Source organism: Malaclemys terrapin, chromosome 5 (genome assembly GCF_027887155.1).
Source record: "Malaclemys terrapin pileata isolate rMalTer1 chromosome 5, rMalTer1.hap1, whole genome shotgun sequence".
NCBI classification, from domain to species: Eukaryota; Metazoa; Chordata; order Testudines; family Emydidae; genus Malaclemys; species Malaclemys terrapin.
Genome location: NC_071509.1, coordinates 19,652,632 through 19,673,392, shown reverse-complemented (window position 1 = coordinate 19,673,392; position 20,761 = coordinate 19,652,632). Strand labels below are relative to the sequence as shown.

At 43.9% G+C, this 20,761-nt stretch overlaps 1 long non-coding RNA gene across 1 annotated transcript; it reads left to right on the top strand.

Annotated features, from left to right (window-relative positions):
- The first annotated feature begins 7,915 nt into the window (after nucleotides 1–7,915).
- Nucleotides 7,916–20,686, top strand: LOC128838665 (uncharacterized). The gene is made up of 3 exons (XR_008445232.1): nucleotides 7,916–8,004; nucleotides 17,196–17,348; nucleotides 20,591–20,686. It is a non-coding gene; the product is annotated as an uncharacterized LOC128838665 (long non-coding RNA).
- Nucleotides 20,687–20,761: the final 75 nt, after the last annotated feature.

Below are 20,761 nucleotides of genomic sequence, written 5' to 3'. Positions count from 1 at the left end.
TTCACCCATTCAACACTTCAAACTGTGAGAAAGCAGCAAGGGAAAAGCCCTGCCTGCAGCCTGGGCAAGAGGGGGAAGGTTCTCATTTACATGGGTTTAAATCATAGAATCATATAATATTAGGATTGGAAGAGACCTCAGGAGGTCATCTAGTCAAATCCCCTGCTCAAAGCAGGACCAGCCCCAACTAAATCATCCCAGCCAGGGCTTTGTCAAGCTGGGCTTTAAAAACCTCTAAGGGTGGAGATTCCACCACCTCCCTAGGTAACCCATTCCAGTGCTTCACCATCCTCCTAGTGAAATAGTGTTTCCTAATATCCAACCTAGACCTCATGCACTGCAACTTGAGACCATTGCTTCTTGTTCTGTCATCTGCCACCACTGAGAACAGCCTAGCTCCATCCTCTTTGGAACCCCCCTTTTCTTCTGCAAACTAAATAACCCCAGTTCCCTCAGCCTCTCCTCGTAAGTCATGTTCCCCCCTTAATAATTTTCATTGCCCTCTGCTGGACTCTCTCCAATTGGTCCTTCTGTAGTGTGGGGACCAAAACTGGACACAATACTCCAGGTGCGGTTATGAGGCACAGTTCCTGGCTTCGAACCACGGGCCTGTTCCAGGAGATGCAGTCCTCCATCCAAGACCTCCCATCTGATGGGAATGGACTCTTTGCAGAGCAGATGGATGCAAGGCTGCATGGGCTGAAGGACACTTGAGCCACCCTCCGCTTGCTGGGTCTGCATACGCCGCAGTCAGCAAGGAAGCAGTTCCGGCCGCCCCCACCTCCAAGGCCTCGGCTGCCTCAGCAGGGCTCTGCAAAAAGGGATAGATACACGAGTTTTAGTTGTCTCTGCCTTTCCACCTCCCACTCCCTGGCCAAACATCTCAGGGTCCAGAAGTACCCATTTTGAGGGTGCGCTCGTGAGCGACACCCCAGTCAGTTTCATGGATCCACCCTCCTCACACTCCTCTTCCCTGTCCCTCTTCAGGGACCCTTCTCACTAGCAACTCCTCGTTCAAGAGATCGAGAACCTCCTGCAGCAGGGGGCAGTGGAGTAGGTCCCTCGAGAAACGAGGGGGAAAGGTTTCTATTCCCATTATTTCCTAATCCTGAAAGCAAAAGGTGGCCTAAGACCCATTCTGGACCTGCAGCACCTCGACAAATCTCTCAAGAAGTTGATGGTTTTGCATGGTCTCTTTGGCCTCCATCATTCCCTCCCTGGATCCAGGAGACTGGTACACTGCCCTCGACTTGAAGGACGCTTATTTTCATATCTCCATCTTTCAAGGACACGGACGGTTCCTCTACTTTACGGTGGGCCAGTGCCATTTCCAATTCCTGGCACTGCCCTTTGGATTCTTGATGGACCCATGGGTGTTCACAAAATATATAGTGCCAGTGGCCGCTTACCTGAGGCATCAGTGTCCAGATCTACCCGTATCTCAACCATTGGCTCATCAAGTGCACATCTCAGGATCAGTGAAGTCTTAATCACTTCACTACTTACACTTTTGCGCATCCTTATCCAGTTTAACAGCTATAGACCCATCTCTTTAATCAATACTGATTAAAAAAATTATTTCAAAAATATTGTCTAAGACTTGAAAAAGTAATGAGTGATGTAGTTCACCCCAAACAAGTGGGATTTATTTAAAAACAAGCATGGTTCAGATAACACACCGTTGATTAATGTTATGGCAGTGCACCAACAGTCTAGAAATTTCCATGCAATCATTTCACTGGATGCAGACAAAGCCTTTGACAGAGTGAACTCACAATGTCTCTTTCTGACCCTTGATAAATCCTTTGTTTCATGGCTAAGGCTGTTATATGCCAATCTCAACTCTTGCATTCTAACAAATAGCACAATATTCGCTCCCCCCCGCCCCCCGCACCTTTAATCTGTTTTGAGGAACTACACAGTGATGCTGCCTCTCCCTCCTCCTGTTCAGTTTAGCAATAGAACCACTTGCAATACTAATTAGGGAACGCCAAGGTATTCAAGGGATCAAGTCAGGGTCTCAGGAGACAAAAAACCCTTCCATATGCAGATGACATCCTCTCATTTATTAAAAATTCAGATCAATCTACTCCAAATATCCTACAAACATTAGATAACTCTGGCAAATTCTCTGGGATAAGTCGTAAGCAATGAAGATCTCATTGGATCTAGAGGGAAGTGACTCTCCTATAGGGACATTTAGATTGCAACAGACAAACCTCAGATATCTTGGCATCCTGCTCCCAAAGGAAATTAGAGACGCAGTCAAAGTTAAACTAGCCACATTAATCATGCCATTAGCAAACAATTTCTGCCTTTGGGGACCAATAAACAATCACAATGAATGCCCTTCCCAGGATCCTTTTTATTTTAACTTCCCTTCCTAGCCATGTTCCTTCCTTTTATTTTACCAAAAGCCATATGAAATGACAGAACTCAGCTGTCACCCTAGTGGCAATGGAGCTCATTTCAAAATTCCCATGAGAGGAAATATCCTGCAAAAGGGATACATTTTCCATGCATCAACTTGAAACTTTAATGCCCTCTTTTCAAATGACTGCAGCTCCTGGGAGATAGATAAACCTCCAGGGCACTGAAGGGTTAAACAACAACAACAAAAGTCATCTGAGTGAAAAGATCTGTACTGTACGTTCACCCATTTTTATACTAAATGATAACATGTCGAATGCCAGGAAGCCCTTTTCAGGCAGTACGTTTCCTGTCTTGGCCCAGTTTTGAACAAAGAGAATAATTATATAAGAAACAATTTATTTTGTTAGTAACATTTTGAAGTCCCCTTGGAGGTTCCTGGACAGATCGGTGTGTTGAATAAAAGCTCCCCCACATCCCTGCAGCCTTTTGATGTTGCAGTGAAGACACAACCCTAGACGTGCAGTGGGGCTGAGTGAATGCATTGCCAAAAGAAAGTTTCCTTCACTACTCATCTGAGTTGTAAGACAATTCATATGGCCCATATTCACACCCCTTTTTATGTTTCTTTACCATAATGCTTAGTATGACCAAGTTTTATGAATAATGATGTTAAGGGGGGGAAAAGTGTTAATCTCTCACTCTCCAGTACCCATGGAAAGGGAATTTAAAATCCACTATCCTGAAGCATGAGTACCAGAAACCTGATGGCAAAAGATCCAGTCAAGGAACAGAAACCCATTGCTCATAATTGACATGGGTTGAATTGTTCCTAGCAAGGCACAAAGTAAAAAAAAATCACAAAATATGTCACTGAATATTTTCAAACAACCAATAAACTGGAGAAAAAATGGGTTGTTTTTTTGTTCATCCACAGTCTGAACAGAGAGGCTGTAGACACACATCCTTACCTCTAAGGCACCCCTCTCTGCCCTTACACAGCATTGCAGGGGCCTTTGCTTCCCACTCACCCTCTGGTCACCATTTGCTCGGCCTCAAGGATAAGTCCCAGCCAGTCCATTTTCTGGGCTCCCTTCCTGGGAGTTCTGTGACTCAGCCCTCCGGCCAAGTCGCATGCAGTTCAGTCCTCTTCCTGAGCCAACTCCAAGTCCAAAAATCAAATATTATAAACTAATAGTCCAGCTGCCCCTGTTGGGCTCTACCATAATTGTCTTTCTTCTCCAGAAGGATTCTCCTACTGCCTCCCTTCCCAAGGGATTCCATCTGCTTTCCTTAGGTGACCTCCCTACTGCAAAGCTTCTCCTACAACTCCTAGGTCTTCTGTCCCTCCCAGGCTTCTCTGTTATACTCTTCCTCTCTCAGGCCCTAGCTCTGGAGTCCTCCCCCGCAGGTGCCTCCTCTGCTCCTGGTGGGTGTTCCTGTCTGCCCTCCCACCAGGATCTCCTGACCTCTGTTGCATTCTCAGCTCTATTGAAGGTCTAGCTCCACCAGCTCTGCTGACCAGGAGGCAATTAATCAATCACCTCCAGGTATGGCACATGACTAACTGGGGTCAGTTTCTAATGAAGCTCCATTACACCTAGCTGGGGTCACTAATTAGTTCTTAGTTTGCCACCTCCTGAGAGAGGCTGAGGGATAGCTGCTAACTCAGGAGCGAGGCTGAGCTCAGTTTGCCTCAACAGCCCAGACAGCCCATTACAGAGGCAAAATTCTCCAAATAATGGTCTTCTGCAAACTAGAACACAGCAAACCATCTCAGCAGTTCACTAGGTGAGTGATTGTGATGCCGTGAACACAGGGCTATGACTTCACTGCAGGATTGAGAAGGAACAGCCAGAATGGAGAGAGAAAGCATTTGTTTAACTACAAACCTCTATGCTTAGCACAAATGGATGGAACACTTTGTAAAATGCTGTATAAATCCATTCTATAAATGGGACACATTTTAGAGTGTTGCACAGAACAACTGACCATCAAAAATAGATGTGTGTTAAAGGAAGCAGTTAAATGGAGTATTTTGGTGAACAAGTATCTACTGAATAGCTTTGTGCTGTATTTCTATTCTACTTTCCACTGTTAAGATAACAGAAGACGCCTGGGACAAGGTGGGTGAGCTAATGTCGTTTATTGGACCAACTTCTGTTGGTGAGAGAGATAAGCTTTTAAGCTTACACAGAGCTCTTCTTCAGGGCTGGGAAACGTATTTAGGCCATGTCTATACTACAAAATTTCGACCTAATTTACATTGCATATAGCCGCCACAATAATTACATCACTTGTGTGTGTCTACGCTTTGCTCCTTGTGTCAGCGGTGCATGTTGTCACCAGGAGCACTTGCATCTATTGTACTGTCAGTGTGGGGCATTGTGGGATGGCTCTTGAAAGCCGGTGACAGTCAATGTAAGTAACGCAGTGTCCACACTGACCCGGCATCAACCTAATTACATCAACCTTGACTACTCACAGCTCGTGGAGGTGGAGTTATTAAGTCGGCATAGCAGGGCAGTTACATTGGCAGGAGCAAAATTTAAGTGTAGACACTTCCATAGTTAGGTCAACGTAAGCTGCCTTGTGTCAATCTAACTCTGTAGTGTAGACCAGACCTCAGAGTGTCACAGCTAAATACAAGGTGGAACAGATTGTTTAGCATACGCATTTAATGCATATTTTTTCAAGGGACCATTCAAGATGAGGTGGCCCTGTAGCACCTCTCCAGTCATAGGGGGGACTGGAGAGGGGAGATAAGCAGCTGGGGAAGTTGTTAGTGGGTTTTAGAGGAAGATTGCTCACTGACACCTTGCTCAGGATTGAGGTCAGTCTAATCTATTATCTGGTTTGACCTTGTAAATGAATGACAACAGTTTTAGTAAAAGTTCACTGGTTTAATACATGGGGCCAATTCTGCCCAGACTTACAGCTTATCTGACACCTCATTGACTTCGGGGGTGTGTGCGCAAAGGGTGCAAGTCTGGGGAAGAATTTTGGCTTAGGGGATCTTGGATTTTGAGATAATAATTGCAGCCACATAGATTTAATTGAAGGTGTTAATAGAGTAAATCACCACGCTCCATATGTTCAAAGCACAGCTGTATGACTCTGCTTAAGTTCCACAAGCCACTAATACAAAAAGTGAGAATGAAAACATTTAGTCTTTCTATCAGCTGGTAGTTTGGGGTTTCTAGGTTTGCGGTTTAGGATCTGTTCTTGTTTATCATGAATAATCATCTGTAGAGCGGAAGCTGAACCAAAACAACCCAAGCTTTAGGGGTAATTTCAGAATCCAAACTTGGATCCAGTTCCAGATGTTGGAAATGGTGCCTCCCATTATAATGGGCCAAACTGAAATGCTAGCTCCAAAGTCCCATGATTTTTGAGGTGTTCAGGATGCCAGTATTGAATTTTGAAGCTTGAACTCACACCAATGATGTAGTGCAAAGACCAAAAGTAAAATTTGGTCTATTTCATTAACTAAGGTACATAGTGCTGTGCATGAAAGATGCATTTGGAAATTATAGCAGGAAAATACTCCTACCAGTTAATTAAAATGCACTTCCATTAGATTCTATTAGGTTTTGGAAAGAAAAATCTTGCTTCAAAGAGCATAAAACGGAATAGCCGGTCCTGCTCCCTATAAACATTTTAATGGAGTTGGGTTCACCACAGTGGTGCCTAAAGACAAACTCTCTTAACCTTAATTAGAAAAATGAAACTGTATCATGCAGACTGAAGCAAAATACGAACCTTGTGTAAGGAGGCTGTTGGCCCCTTACTGAAACTTAGTGCGTTTTTTGGTTGGCCCTCTTCCAATACCAGGAGAAAGGGGAAGGGCCGAAAAGGAGTCAGCATTCTGGGACTGATAGAGACCCTGTGATAAATGAAGGTGGTGGTGGTGGGGAGTAGCTCCCTTTTATGGACACCCAACCAGCCAGTTAGCTATAAAATCCCTATTGATAGCAGTTTTCTACTTGCTTTACCTGTAAAGGGTTAAATGTCTGACTGCATGCAAGGTAAAAGGAAGTGAGTGGGCACCAGGACAAAAGAGCCAATGGGAAGGCTAGAACTTTTAAAAATTGAAACAAGACTCCCTTTTTGCCAGTCTGTGATTGTTCTCCCGGAGAACAGGGACAGGGCTGGAACTATGTTGTAAGAGCTTGCAGCAGGTCTGAAAAATCATTAAATCATACCTAGAAACTACTCATTTAAACCCCAGCTATGTAAGTAGATCAGGAAATGTCTAGGAAGACAGGATTAGGTTTATCTCTTTTATTTCTTTATGGCTTGTGGACTCCTCTGTGCTAACCCCAAATGCTTTTGTTTTGCTTGTAACCATTAAGCTGGACCTCAAGAAAACCATTCTTGATGCTTAATTATTATATTTGCTCTTCTTAAATCTAGCACTAGCTTAAGTCCTGGATATATTTTCTTTCTTTTTGTTTTTAATAAAAGTTACCTTTTTTAAGAACAGGATTAGGATTTTTGTGTCCTAAGAGGTTTGTGCACATGTTGTTTAATTAGCTGGTGGCAACAGCTGATTTCCTTTGTTTTCTTTCTCAGCTCTTCCACAGACCAGACCAGACCAGACCAAAAAACGGATCAAGGCTTGTTTATACCAAGTGCTTGCAAGGTGGCCAAGGACTTTTGATGGGAATTGAGTGCACTGAAGGTAGATTCACAAGGGGGACTTAGGCACCTGATTGCTACTTTAGGAGGCACTGGTATTCACAAACCTATGACTCAGGTGCTGCCTAACCCTGTAGGCATCTAAATGTCCTAGGAACCTAAGTTACCAGCAGCAAAGCCCCATAGGGATCTACATTTCTGCTGTTTGGCATGCACAAAGCTACCAAAACCCTGACACCGTCAAGCTGCTTGGTATCTAAAAGCCAGGGGTCCTCAAACTAGGTGTTTTCCTGCCTGTCTCCCCAGCGGGACCTGATCCAGCAGGGTGTTAGCATGGCACTCACCAACAGGGTTCAAGTCCCTGCTCTGAATCAGACAGGGGGAGTTTCCCACATCCTGGAAGAGTGCTCTAACCATTGGGCTACTGGGGTGAGGCACCACCACATTTCCCGAGAAAGGGCCACACCTCTCTCTTTGGCATTTCTTATTGGCTAGTTTAGGTGGCTCCCCACGTGGTGGTCTGGCTTCTGTGCATCATTTTAAGGCACCTAACTGTCCTCATGCATTGTACAGGGAGACTGGGCACATAACTCAAGGCTGTGACTAGGCCTCAGGGTGTCTAAAAGTTAGGGGTTGCAATTCAGAGTTGCCACTCCTAAATCCCTCTTGTGAAGCTAGCTCTTAGCACCTTAGAGGATCGAACCTTTAAAAATTGTAAACCATCCGCAATCCAGGAGTAACTCTGAAATGTTGGACGTTCCCATTGCATGCAGCAACGTTTCCTTTCCAAATAGAGTCAGAATCTCTCAGTGTTTGAGGGATCCACTTAGCTGACTGTTCCTTAGTGATTTATGGCATTCCATTAACTCTTAAAATGTTTTGGTTTTCTTCCAGAAATGAAATTATGCAGGCCGAGTATCCAGAACTGGAGAGCACCCTTTAAGACATTGAAGAGGAAATGCAAACAACTGAGGAATTAGAGTCTGAAATCTGGTTAGTGTTAACATGGTAATCCCTTTTGTTCATAGCTTTGTAATTAATTGTGCATTGTGGTGGAGATGAAACTCATCGATTTATTACTACATCAAAACAGAGATGAGCCTTCCTGTAGGAAGGGTTAACCACTGCGGCAGATTCATCCAGCTCAGTAGAGTGATGAGTTCATGAAAATATGAAGTGGGAAATGTAGCCAATGTTACCACATTGAATGCTGTAAACAATGGCTCAAAGGCACGATTCCTTTGATGTTCAAGAACTTTGTGTTTGACCCTTTGGAGTTGGAAAGGGCTCTAAACCATAGATGAGAAAATAGTGGCTCCAACCCAGAGTTGGTTTTGACTGACACCTAGACCAGGTGGCTGGGGATGGGAAGTGACTGAATGACAGTCCCGGGCACATTACCATAACAAAGGCCAGAAAGTGCTATCTGAGAAGTTTTTAAAAAAAGAGCAGTTGGAGCACTTTGTGAGAAGCAAAGGGGAAGACACTGCAGTTGAGACTCTGAACACAGAGCTGTTTTGCTGGAGTTCTACAGTTGCTATGCTATTTTTTTGAGATATAGGCCGGGTGCTGCGTTTCCCATTTAATATCCCTGTTCAGCAAGGAATCAGTGCAAGTCCAAAATGTCCTGACCTGTTAGTAGCTGTGACACATCCATAGTAAAGGATTGGCTCCGGGTCAAACTCACTGGGTAAACCAGAGTTCAGCAACTATGCTTTCTGCACTCTGTCCCTCCCCTCAAAAAAAAAAAAAAAAAAAATCCTAAGGCATTTGTAATAAACACTTATCTATCTCCAATGACACCCTGTATTTTAAAATGTCTTGGGGAATGGCTTGGATATCTACATCTAAGGCAGTGGTCCCCAAAGGGAATGTTCAGGGAGGCATGGCTGGGGCCCTGGCCATCCCACACGGGGCCCACCCCCAGCTGTAGCCCCAGCCTTGGCCCTCTTACCCCTGTCCATGTCCCTCCCATGTCCTCCAAAGCCGCGGCCCCACTCCTGGCCCCAGCTCCGAGGAGGGGGAGGGACAGATTTGGACATGGGTAAAGCGGGGTGTGAGGTAAAAAGTTTGGGGACCACTGCTCTAAGGCCATCTATCCCTAATAACATTTTAATGGTTCCATACTGCTAACTGAGGCAACGTGTTATAAAGCCAGAGAGCAGTTCACCGCCAAAGGCTGGATAGCTGAGTAGATAGACCAACATCATATTTTGCTGTTGCAGTTTCTAGAGTATTGTCTGAAAGGTTTAGGCAGAATCTACTGAGCTAAAACCCCACTTTTCAAATACCAGGTATATATAACTGACAGTACAAACTTCAAATAGAGCAGTAGACTCTAACAGGAATACAATAGTAAATGTTAAACAAACGATTACAATTATTTTGTATGTCAAATGTACCATGTATAATTGCATAACAGTTTTCCTCTGACTTTCCTGATTTGCATGTGTTTTTTTAATCCAATCTTTACGATTATTTGAACATACCATAGTATTTTGACATGTAGACTAAGGTCTCTCGGCTGTGATTAGATTTAAGTTTGTACTGTAACCCCCTTTGCATGATGTAAATTAACAAAGAAAAATCTAACTGCAAGCTTATTAGTGTACAATAAGTGACAAATAATTTAATTACTTCCCAGTTCCTAGTGACAAATCAAATTGTTCCTTCTATTAAAATCATTTATACATGTAGGATTTACAAGTCAGCATGTAATACACATGACAGATTAGTTCATTCTGTACATAAATACTAAATACTGCTCTAAAATTGGGTTAGTTACAGGTTCGAAACCATTTCAGTTCAGCTAATAGGGATTGACCTACCTTCCGGATTTTACTTGGAAGTTGGGATCAAGCCTTTTATTTGTATGTGCAGTACATTACTGATCAGCTACAGATGGGGAGTCTTTTTTGGAGAAGCTATGCCACATTTACTATAATCTTACCACGTATCATTCACCTGATATTACCATATGTTCTGCTGTTGCATGCCAGGGATACCTAGTGAAATGCACTCAGGTGATCTCAATTTATCCTGTAGTGAGTGAATTTTTATCCTATGTACAGTAAAATCATCAATAATAAAATAAATCAGGTCACTCTAACAGGAATTATTTTATGGTGTTTTGGCTCAAAGAGGCACAGTCTGATCTGTGATCATATTTTTAACAACTGATCCAAACTGTTTTCCATCCAGAACCCCATTATTAAAAATATGACTGGTAAATACGGGGCGGAAATGGAGACAATTAGTTTTGTTCTATTTAATTTCTCTGTTGTAGAATAAATATAAAATTAGAAATTTAAAGTTAGTTTAAGTTTGGATAAAGAAATATGTATTGTAAAGAAAGGCCCTAGCGAGTAACTAGCACTTAGGTATTTTCCTTTACTACTCTTAATTTACCACAGGGTACATGGCGTTCTTTTTACCAAATATCTGTCTATACTTGGGTTACTTCCTTCTCTATCCAAAACACCCACAGCAGAGGCGAATCAAATATACAGTGCATTGAAGCTTAGCTCCTACAATAGTAAGTCCAACAGTTATACTTTTTAATATTATATTTTTACATTACAGAGTTAAAACTCAAGAGATGCTAAGCCTAATGTCTACACATTGCCCCAAAATCAAATGCTATGAACATTTTAGGAAGTTAACAAATTCTGCTATTATATTTAATAAATCCTTCTTTAAAAAAAAAAAAAAACACAAACATTTGTTTCCTAGATTCACTTGCAGTAAATCATTCAGCCACTAGATGTCTCTCTTTGTTTGTTTGGAGTACCAGACAAAGTGTGGAGCCAGGTAAAAATGGAAGACAAAGCTGGGACTCAAGTCATGTGGAAGCCTATTTGTTTGATTGTAATAGTCATTAATAAATGCCACCTGTTTATGAGAGATTGTGATTCCATATTAAATGACACTCATTTAGCATGGCTTAGAAAATTTTGGCTGGCAAAAAAACCCACCTTCCTCAAAATGGAGAGGTGTCAGACTGCTGTTACAGGGCCTTGGGATTTCAAAGGCCGGGCATGAATTCAAAGGGCAATATTCTCTTTTAACAGCTGTCTGTCATAATGCAAGGATCGCTCCCCCGTGCTCGAATACTGCACAGGAGATGCCTCTACTGCACAGCAGTTGATGTGAGAATTATTAAGAGATATTGGCAAGAAACTGGACAGGAATTTGGAAGCTGTAACAGCTTTGGCTGCATGCGCATTTTGGGAGAGCAAGGAGGTAACCTGGATGACCCAATAGATCAGAATCAGGAAGACTCTCTTATTGAAAGCAAAACAATTGCTTACCCATGGATTACTATAGATTCAAAGAGGGGGTGAAAGGAACAAATGTAGGGCCAGATTCTCAGCTGGTGTAGAGCAGCATATCTCCACAGAAGTCAAGGCAAAAAATGGCTGCCAAAGCCATAGCTAAACGCCGCAGAATAGTTTATTGTGGTGAAAGACGCTTCCAGGATAACAGCAAGGAAATGGCAACAAAGATCAGAATTTTGCAGAAGTATTATTGCATAATGGGTGGAGTTATGTGACAAATTCATTCTGAATCCAGCCAAGATGACAGAATCCATTGCACACCTGAGTAGGATGATGAGACAAACTCTATATGTACTTCTATGGCCCCCATTCCAACAGTATCTGACAGGGCTGGCTCTGGCTTTTTTGCCGCCCTAGGCAAAAAAGCCACCCGCCGCGTCCCCCCCTCCCCCCTGCGTGGCAGGGGAGAGCGCCGAGCCCGGCCGCGGGCCCGCAATCCCCGACCAGCCGGAGCGCTGGGGGGAGGGCCGCGAGCCCGCCACGGCTCTCCACTCTCCCTGGTGGCCAGAGCGCCGGGAGCAGGGTGGAGAGCCCCAGTGGCCAGAGCACTGGGAGGAGGGCGAAGAGCCCAGCCGGGGCTCTCCGCTCTCCCCGGCAGCCAGAGCGCCGGGAGCAGGGCGGAGAGCCCCCGGCGGCCAGAGCGCCGGGGGGAGGGCGGAGAGGCCCCGGTGGCTGGAGCGCCGCGGGGAGGGCGGCGAGCCCAGTCGCAGCCCCGCTCTCGGGCCAGAGCGCCCCACCGCGCCGCCCCCCTCCAAGCGCCACCCCAAGCACATGCTTGGTGGGCTGGTGCCTGGAGCCGGCCCTGGTATCTGAGCACCTCACAGTCTTTTAGCATGTTTATTCTCACAACACCCTGGTGAGGTAGAGAAGTATTTTTAACCCCCTTTTGCAGATAGAGAACTGAGCCACAGAAGGACTAAATGACTCATCCAATGTCACACAGGAAGTCTAGGGTAGAGTAGGAAACTGAACACATGTCTCCTGAGTCATAGGCTAGCACCTTTACCACGGGCCAGCCTTCTCTGTGCTCTGTTAAAGCAGCAGCACTGAGCAAGTCTGTCTTCAATTGTGTTGCACAGATTGCAGATTTTGGCTCATTCTCTTCTGCTTGGATTTAACACCTTACAGTCACACACTATAAAAGACCTGATCCTGCCCCAGTCAAGAGCAAGAAAAGAAATGTAGAGGTCTCAGGTTTACATCCTACAAAGCTGAGGTTTGGGGCAGTGGAAAGCAGTCTTTTTCTTTTATTTGGATTCAGCCAATGATCATCATATAATCTGGAAGTGATGTCTCCTTGGCAAGCTTGTGTAGAAACCTGGAATTAAACTCTGAAGGGCACGTTGTCTGAATTAACTCTGGGGTAACTCTAATACAACACTAGCACTTAGGTATTTTCCGTTACTGCTCTTAATTTACCACAGGGTACACTGTGACCTTTTTACCAAATATCTGTCTATACTTGGTTTACTTCCTTCTCTGTCCAGAACACCCACAGCAGAGGAGAACCATAAATTCATAGCACATTGAAACCTACCTCCTACAATCAGGAATAAATTTATTTATGCAAAATGTTTTTTCTAATATACCTCTGCAAAATGAAATGTTTAAACATGCTTAATGTTTAAACTGTACAAATAAGTCATGCAAGTAAACCACAAGGCAAAGGAATTGAATTAGGGAATTCTAATCTAATTTGCCACAGTTTTCGAAAGTGACTAATGATCTTTGGTACTTTTAATTTTTGGGTTCCTGACTTGAGACCCCTTTAAAAGGTCCTGCTGTTCGGGGAGTAGGTGCTTAGTACTTTCTGAAAAGCAGTCTCAAGTTGAGCACCCAAAAGAGGTCAGAGGGCAGTACTTTCTGAGTACAGGTATTTAATCCAACAAAAGTCATACACCAGCATCTAAATGGCACGACTTCTCAAACAGATGATTGGGCTGACTTCTTCGCACTAATCAGTGCATGTTCTGTTAAACTCAGCAAGTGCCAACAACATGAACTAATTCAATTTACAAAAGAACCAGTTTAAGCAAATCTTCAAACACATCTGGATTATTCCAGCCTAATGCAAATGATTTTGGGTAAAGTAACAATATTCATTAGAGCATCACAATTTACTCTCTTATTTTGCAGAGATTTCTTTGCACTGGCATAACAAGGAGCTCTTGCTAAACATGGTATTTAATTTGCCAGCTATGATATTTACAGCTTGGTGGGGGCTTTTTGTCTGTGCTGGAAAAAGCACTTGAAGTAAAGTATTCATGCTGCCCTTGAGGATGCTAGAGCTTCCAGGAAGAGATAATTAGGGCCTTGTCTACATGAGACAGTTGTACCAGTACAAAAGTACTTTTTTGAGCAGAAGCTGCCTTACAGCCACACATACATTGCCTTTTTTCAGTTTATCTGATAATTAAGCTGCTTTGGAAGTGACTTTCCTCTTTTTTGATAGGAGTTAAATCTGTAAAGTGTGGGTGCACATGCCTGCATAACTATACTGCTATAGTTATTCCTCTCACTGCTATCACATAGTGAATTGGTTCACACCAAGACTTTCCTGTCTAGGAACCTCTATGTACTCCACTGCTCTGGGGTCATCTGGACTGGATGTCCTACCTCACAGACTATGGAAAGGCAGACAAGTAGGACAGAGGACTTACCTTAATTAGATTGTACACGGTAGGGTTGGACAGACCCTACTTGGACCATCTAGTGCAACCTCTAGTATTAAGTGCAGGACTGTTCCCTTACGGAGTTACCTTTTATCTATTCTTCAGAACCTCTGTCTAGTAATGCCTCAGCAGTTTCCCTAGGCGAGCTAATAAAAGTTCCCTTTGTCATCTCATGTTACATACCCTTAATCTCTTTGTCATCTTTCACTATGCCTGATATAATGAAGTGTCCTGGGAAATCAAGTACCTGGTGTAGGTTTGGGGCAATCACATACTATGGGCATGCAGAGGCTGTAGGACTTTGATGCTTTGAAGTGCAATCTCACCCTTTCCCCTGCATCTTCTAATGTCCTGATAAAGGATTTAACACTTTGTTTGTTTGATTGTTTTTTCCAAAAAGAAAAAGGAGGAAATGATGCAAGGGAAAGGGCACATCTTCCCTTTTTTCTTCTGTGCTGCCCAACTCTGCTGTTCAACTGTCTTCTTACCTCTTCTTTCTCCCTCTCTCATTTTGTCCTTCGGTATTCTCTTCTCTTCTCTTCTCTCGCATCTTCAGCTCTTCTGTTTGGTAGGGCAGAAGGTTTCCAACTTTTCCTGCAAAGGTTTCATTAAAAACAAACAAAACAAAAAAGCAAAACAAAACACAACTGAAGATTCTGTATTCTGTTACTGAGGTTTAGAAAGATAATTGGACAGACTCATCTCCATTCTGCGGATGTAAACCCAGAATAACTCTTCCTGAGCTCAGAATCTAGGTCAGTGTATTATTAAGTGGAGGAAAAACTATAAGTACATTTAAACCAAACTATCTGGGAGGAATTCCTTTACTACCCAGTAGGACTATGCAGGGATGAAGTATGGGAGGGATTCTAAAAATTCTAGGTTTCAGAGTAGCAGCCGTGTTAGTCTGTATCCGCAAAAAGAACAGGAGTACTTGTGGCACCTTAGAGACTAACAAATTTATTAGAGCATAAGCTTTCGTGGACTGCAGCCCACTTCTTCGGATGCATATAGAGTGCATCTGAAGAAGTGGGCTGTAGTCCACGAAAGCTTATGCTCTAATAAATTTGTTAGTCTCTAAGGTGCCACAAGTACTCCTGTTTTTTTTTTTTTTTAAAATCTAGGACAGTGGCATTTGACAGGTTACAAAGTAGCAGCCGTGTTAGTCTGTATCCACAAAAAGAACAGGAGTACTTGTGGCAACTTAGAGACTAACAAATTTATTTCGGAAGCTTATGCTGAAATAAATTTGTTAGTGGCATTTGAGTGTATCATGGGCTGCTGCAATCTCGCAACACTATTGGAAAACAATCTAAGCAAATTATTCCAAGAGCAGTATTTCTGGAATCTCAACCCCTCGGTGCAGGTGAAATGGAACTAAGTCCTGTGATGGTGACTACATGTAGATGGCATAGAGAGACAGATGGTAATACTAAAGTGATAGGGGACAGAAGCTAATGGCTTCTGTTCTGAAGGGAGAGAACATACTTCCAATATTAAAGACACAATTACAAATTAGCCAAATGCAAGGAAAAGATAGGAAGACTAGTAAGAAGCCAACATGGCTCCATCAGCTCTTAAATGAGCTGAAAATCAGAAAGAAACCCTACAAAAAGTGGAAACATGGACAAATTGCCAAGAAGAAGCACAAAAGAATAGCACAAGCATGTAGGGAAAAGATCAGAAATGCTAAGGCACAAAATGAGTTACACCTACCAAGGGATATAATAGGCAATAAGGAGAGGTTCTACAAGTACCTTCTTGATGAAAAATACCTTCAGCCTTCTTGATGAAATGTTTAATGCCTCCTTTGCTTCAGTCTTCACTAAAAAGGTAAATTGTGACCAGATGCTTAACATAATCAATATTCAGAACAAGGGTGAAGGAACGCAAGCCAAAATAGGGAAAGAACAGGTTAAAGAATATTTAGATAAGTTCGATGTATTCAAGTTGGCAGGGCCTGATGAAATTCAAGAACTAGCTGAAGAAATCTTGGAACCATTAGCAATTATCTTTGAGAAATCATGGAGGATGATGAGGTCCCAGAGGACTGGAGAAGGGTAAACATAGTACCTACCTGTAAAAAGGGATACAAAGAGGAACTGGGCAATTATAGGCCAATCCACCTAATTTCAATACCTGGAAAGATACTGGAAGAAATTATTATTCTCTATGTACTTATAAGTAGATTGGCTATTACTTATAACTCTATTAAACAAAATGGATTTGTCAAGAACAAATCATGCCTAACCAACCTAGTTTCCTTCTTTGACAGAGTTACTGCCCTAGTGGATGAGGGGAAAGCTGGAGATGTGATATATCTTGATTTTCGTACAGCTTTTCACACAACTCCACATGCTATTCTCATAAGCAAACTAGGGAAATGTGATCTAGATTAAACTAGTATCACTTGGGTGCAAAACCGATTGAAAGATGATTACTCAAAGAATAGTTATCAATGGTTTGCTATCAAACTGGGAGGGATTTATCTCATGAGGTCACTCAAGGCCAGGGGCCTGTCCTGGGTCCTGTACTATTCAATATTTTCATTAATAACTTGAATAATGGAGTGGAGAGTATGCTTATAAAATTTATGTATGACTTCAAACTGGGAGGTGTTATTAGCACTTTGGAGGACAGGATTAGAATTCAAAACAACCTTGACAAGTTGAGAGAATTGGTCTGAAATCAACAAGATGAAATTCAATAAAGACTGTTGCAAAGAACTACACTTAGGATGGAAAAAATCAGATAAACAACTACAATAGGTGACTAGGTAGTACTGCTGAAAATGATCCAGGGGTTACAGTGGATTACAAATTAATGTAATGCAGATGTGAAAAAGTTTAATATCATTCTGAGGTGTATTAACAAACGTGTCATACGTAAGACAAGGGTGGTAATTATCCCGCTGTACTCTGCATTGGTGAGGCCTCAGCTGGAGTACTGTGTCTGGGCACTACACAGTAAGATGGATGTGGATAAACTGGAGAGATTCCAGAGGAGAACAAGAAATATGATATGAAGTTTAGAAAATTTGATCTCTGAGGAAAGGGTTAAAAAACTGGACCCGTTTAGTCTTGTATGCTAGGTTCTTTTGCGCAATAGAAACATATGGAAGTCCATATAGTACTAATACGTGTTGAAAATACTGTCTGTATGTTTTTCCTCATAGTTCTAGAGACCCTGTGAGTCATCACTGCCTGGAGGAATGAGCACAAGACTGGGAGCTGAGAAGTCCTAGATTCATCACATCACATCTCTGCTTCACTTTCCCCATTGGTAGAATGAGCGATATGAATGATTAAGTGACAGGGCTGTTGTGAAGGTGAGTTAGTTAATGTTTGAACATTCCTTTGAACATGCAAAGTGCTACGTATATGCAAGTATTATTATTATTGGGTGAAATATTTTGATGGTATTACTAGAACACCTTGTGCTTGGGTTAATCTGTCTTTGTTGACAGGGTGCCATTTGCTTTGCAATGCATGACATTTAGGAGAGGAAATACATTGATTTGGATATTTCATATATATGATCTATATATTCCTAGGTAAAAACGATGTTAAGACAAAGTTAAGGTTGAGAATATATACTAGTAATTTAGGGCAAATTGTCTCCCAGGGGTGTCTGGACTCTCCAAAATTCAAGTGTGTTTAGGTAACCCTGAGAACAGTCACATTGTTACCCCCATCCTCCAGTGAAAGGGAGAGTTGCTTGTGTTTCACTGGGTGTCAGCTCCCTAACATCACCAGACTGTCAGGCATCCAAACACTTGCCTCTGGGCTATTCCAGCCCTAATGTTCCCTTGCAGGTTAGCAATAGGCTTTGAGCCCCTTTTTAGCTTTCCCCTGCAGTGTTCAGCCCCTTATCCACTGAACAGTCACAAAAATACCAGGTCTGCTGTCCCCAAAGGAATGGCATACACACCAGCTTGTATGATTCAACACAGGATCAGCACCTACCTTAATATCACAACACTGAGATATGTTTATAGTGAAAACAATGGTAAGTGTATTATCAAAATACAAAATTCAAAAGCCAGGGAGTAAGGATAAAGGAAACAAGAGGGTTACATATAAATATGTAACCCTCTTATACCCTATGCTGAATACGGGACATCTGGTAAAATTACTCGTAATTCAAGCAAGTTCAACGGCAATCAATCAGAACTATTCAGTACAAATGTTCAAATTAACATCAAATTGATTGAGCCCCTGTTAAAAGAAATATTGTGTAGTTAGATGATTTTTATTTACCTTATCTTTAAGGCTTTAGGGTTCACATGGGGAGGGGTGACACACACACCCCTACTCCCCCACACACGGGGAGAGGTCACACATACACGCATTCCTGTATACTTCTCTCACACCGGGGGGGGAGGTTGGTTACTGACTGACCCAAACCTCTCTGCCCAGCGCTCTCCGCCCTCCATGCCTGACTGGGCCCCTGAGACAGACCTGCCTCTCCTGCTACCTGGCGCTGCAGCTTCTCAAGGCAACACATGGGGGGGACACGCAGGGTCACATGCCCTCCCCCCAGATTTCTGCCATGGTTCACACCACACTGTGGCAAGGAGCAGCCTTTTGGCACTGTGCGGGAGGGAAGGGATGGGGGCTGCTTCCAGCCACAGAGCAGGATGGCAGGGGAAGGAATGATCTGCCCCTGTCTTTGCAGAGCTCCCCTTTCCATGTGGCTGGAAGCAGCTTGCCCCTTCCTGCCCACACAGTCTCAAAAGGCAGCTAACACCTCCAGGCTGCTGATGGCCACTGACATAACCCAGCCACCTCCGGGCCCCCAGTGCAGGGAGAAGGGGTTAAGCCCTAACCTGACTGCGGGGGCTTCAGCGAACCGGCCAGAGAGATGGCTCAGCAGGGGAGGGTGCCAAGGAGACAGAGCCACCCCGCACTCCTTGGGGGCAGGACCCAGGAAGGAGGAGGGAGGGTGAAGAGGGTGCTAAGCCCCTGCCCTGGGGGCTGCAGTGGAGTCTGCAGGTTCAAGGCATGAACGGCTGGAAATCATTCTCCCTGCCCCACACACCACTCCAGAGCTTAACTGAGGGGCAGAGAAGCTTCCCGGTGCCAGCGCTGTTCAGGGCTTTGGCACATGCAGGACTTGGCTCCTCCTGGCCAGCGCCCTGGGTCGGAGGGTCTTGGGCTTTCCCAGGGTGCCGGCCCAGAGGCAGTGGGGGAAGGAAAGAGCCTGCCGCCCAGGCTGTTGGTGAGCTGAACGCTCTGACCAAGGCTGTTTCTTCGCACAGCGCTGGGAGTGGGACGCGTCCTGCCGGGGCGGATATGAAGGAGCACCGGGGTTGGTGGGGGTGAAGAGGTAAAGCAGGGAGAGGACAGCAAGAAGGGGAGCACATAAAGGGCTAATGGGTGGGCAGCAGAAGCAAAACATAACCGGCCGCCGCCTGGGGCCTGCCCACACTCACCAGCCACCACAACTCGCAGCGCACAGTTAGCACCGGCCAGAAATGGGACGGTGGGTGGGGCCCTGCTGGCTGAGAGCTGGCATGCAGCAGGGACTGTGCTGATGGACTAGCAGGGAGAGTGGCTGGCCCTGCATGCTGCATCTTCGCCCCCCACCAGCCTTGCACACCCACCCCCATTGTCGGCCACCCGACCCCCACACACACACTCACTGCTGCTGGGCAGGCATCTGATGAGCAGGGATCTGTCCAGCAGCAGGACTGTCAGTACAGATGCTGGGGGAGACTGAAAATATGGGACAATTTCCCCATTTTTAAGAAAAAGTCGGTACACCTGCAGGAGGGCTTAAATACGGGACTGTGCCTTTAAAAACGAGATGTCTGGTAGCCCTACGTATAAAATAAAATCACAGCATGCTTTCTAGAGACTACCCAATGTGACAGGCTAACCTATCTAAAGAAGTTTATCTCACCCCAAATGTCCTGTGCAGCGTTTCAAACAAGACGGTTTATTTCCTAAGTGCAGGATGATGGGGTGACTTCTCTGTTGCCCAAATATAGTCCAGCAAACTTTTGAAGTATATCTCAAAATAAGGTTCTCCTCTTCCCGCTGCATGTTCTTTCTTGATGACTTCATATCTCTCTGTTGACTTCATCTGTAAATGTGCCAACGTTGTGTCAGCTTACAATGCTTAATTTACATGCCGACAGAGAGAGAGACAAATCAACATCTCTTGTTTGACAGGAAACCCTTTTCTCCATCTCTGCTGTGATACAGACTCTAAGGCCTGGTCTACACTAGTAAATTAGATCAGTATAACTATGTCGCTCAGGCATGTGAAAAATCCACACCCAAAGTAATGTAGTTAAACTGACCTAACCCCTAGTGTAGACAGTGCAAGGCACTGGGAAAATTCTCCTATCGACCTAGGTACTGCCTCTCAAGGGAGGGGGATGACCTATGCTGACGGGCAAACCCCTCACAGCAAGATAGGCAGCATTTTCACTGAAGCGCTACAGCTTGAGTGTAGACAGGCCCTAAGAATATATTTTCAGTATATATACATAACTCCTTACATAGTATGTGTACGCACATTTCACAATATTAACAACCAGTGTGACCATGGCTTTCATTTAAGCTCCCATGACATGCTTTGGTGAACCAGAATGTACATACCAGAATCAGAATGTTCTTACAACCTCTTTGCCGGGTCTGAGGGGCTTATGGATCATAGTCAAACCCAAGAAATTCAGAGGTAAGATTAAATTTAAAAAGAAATCCAAATGTGTTATTGTATAGAAGTGCATAG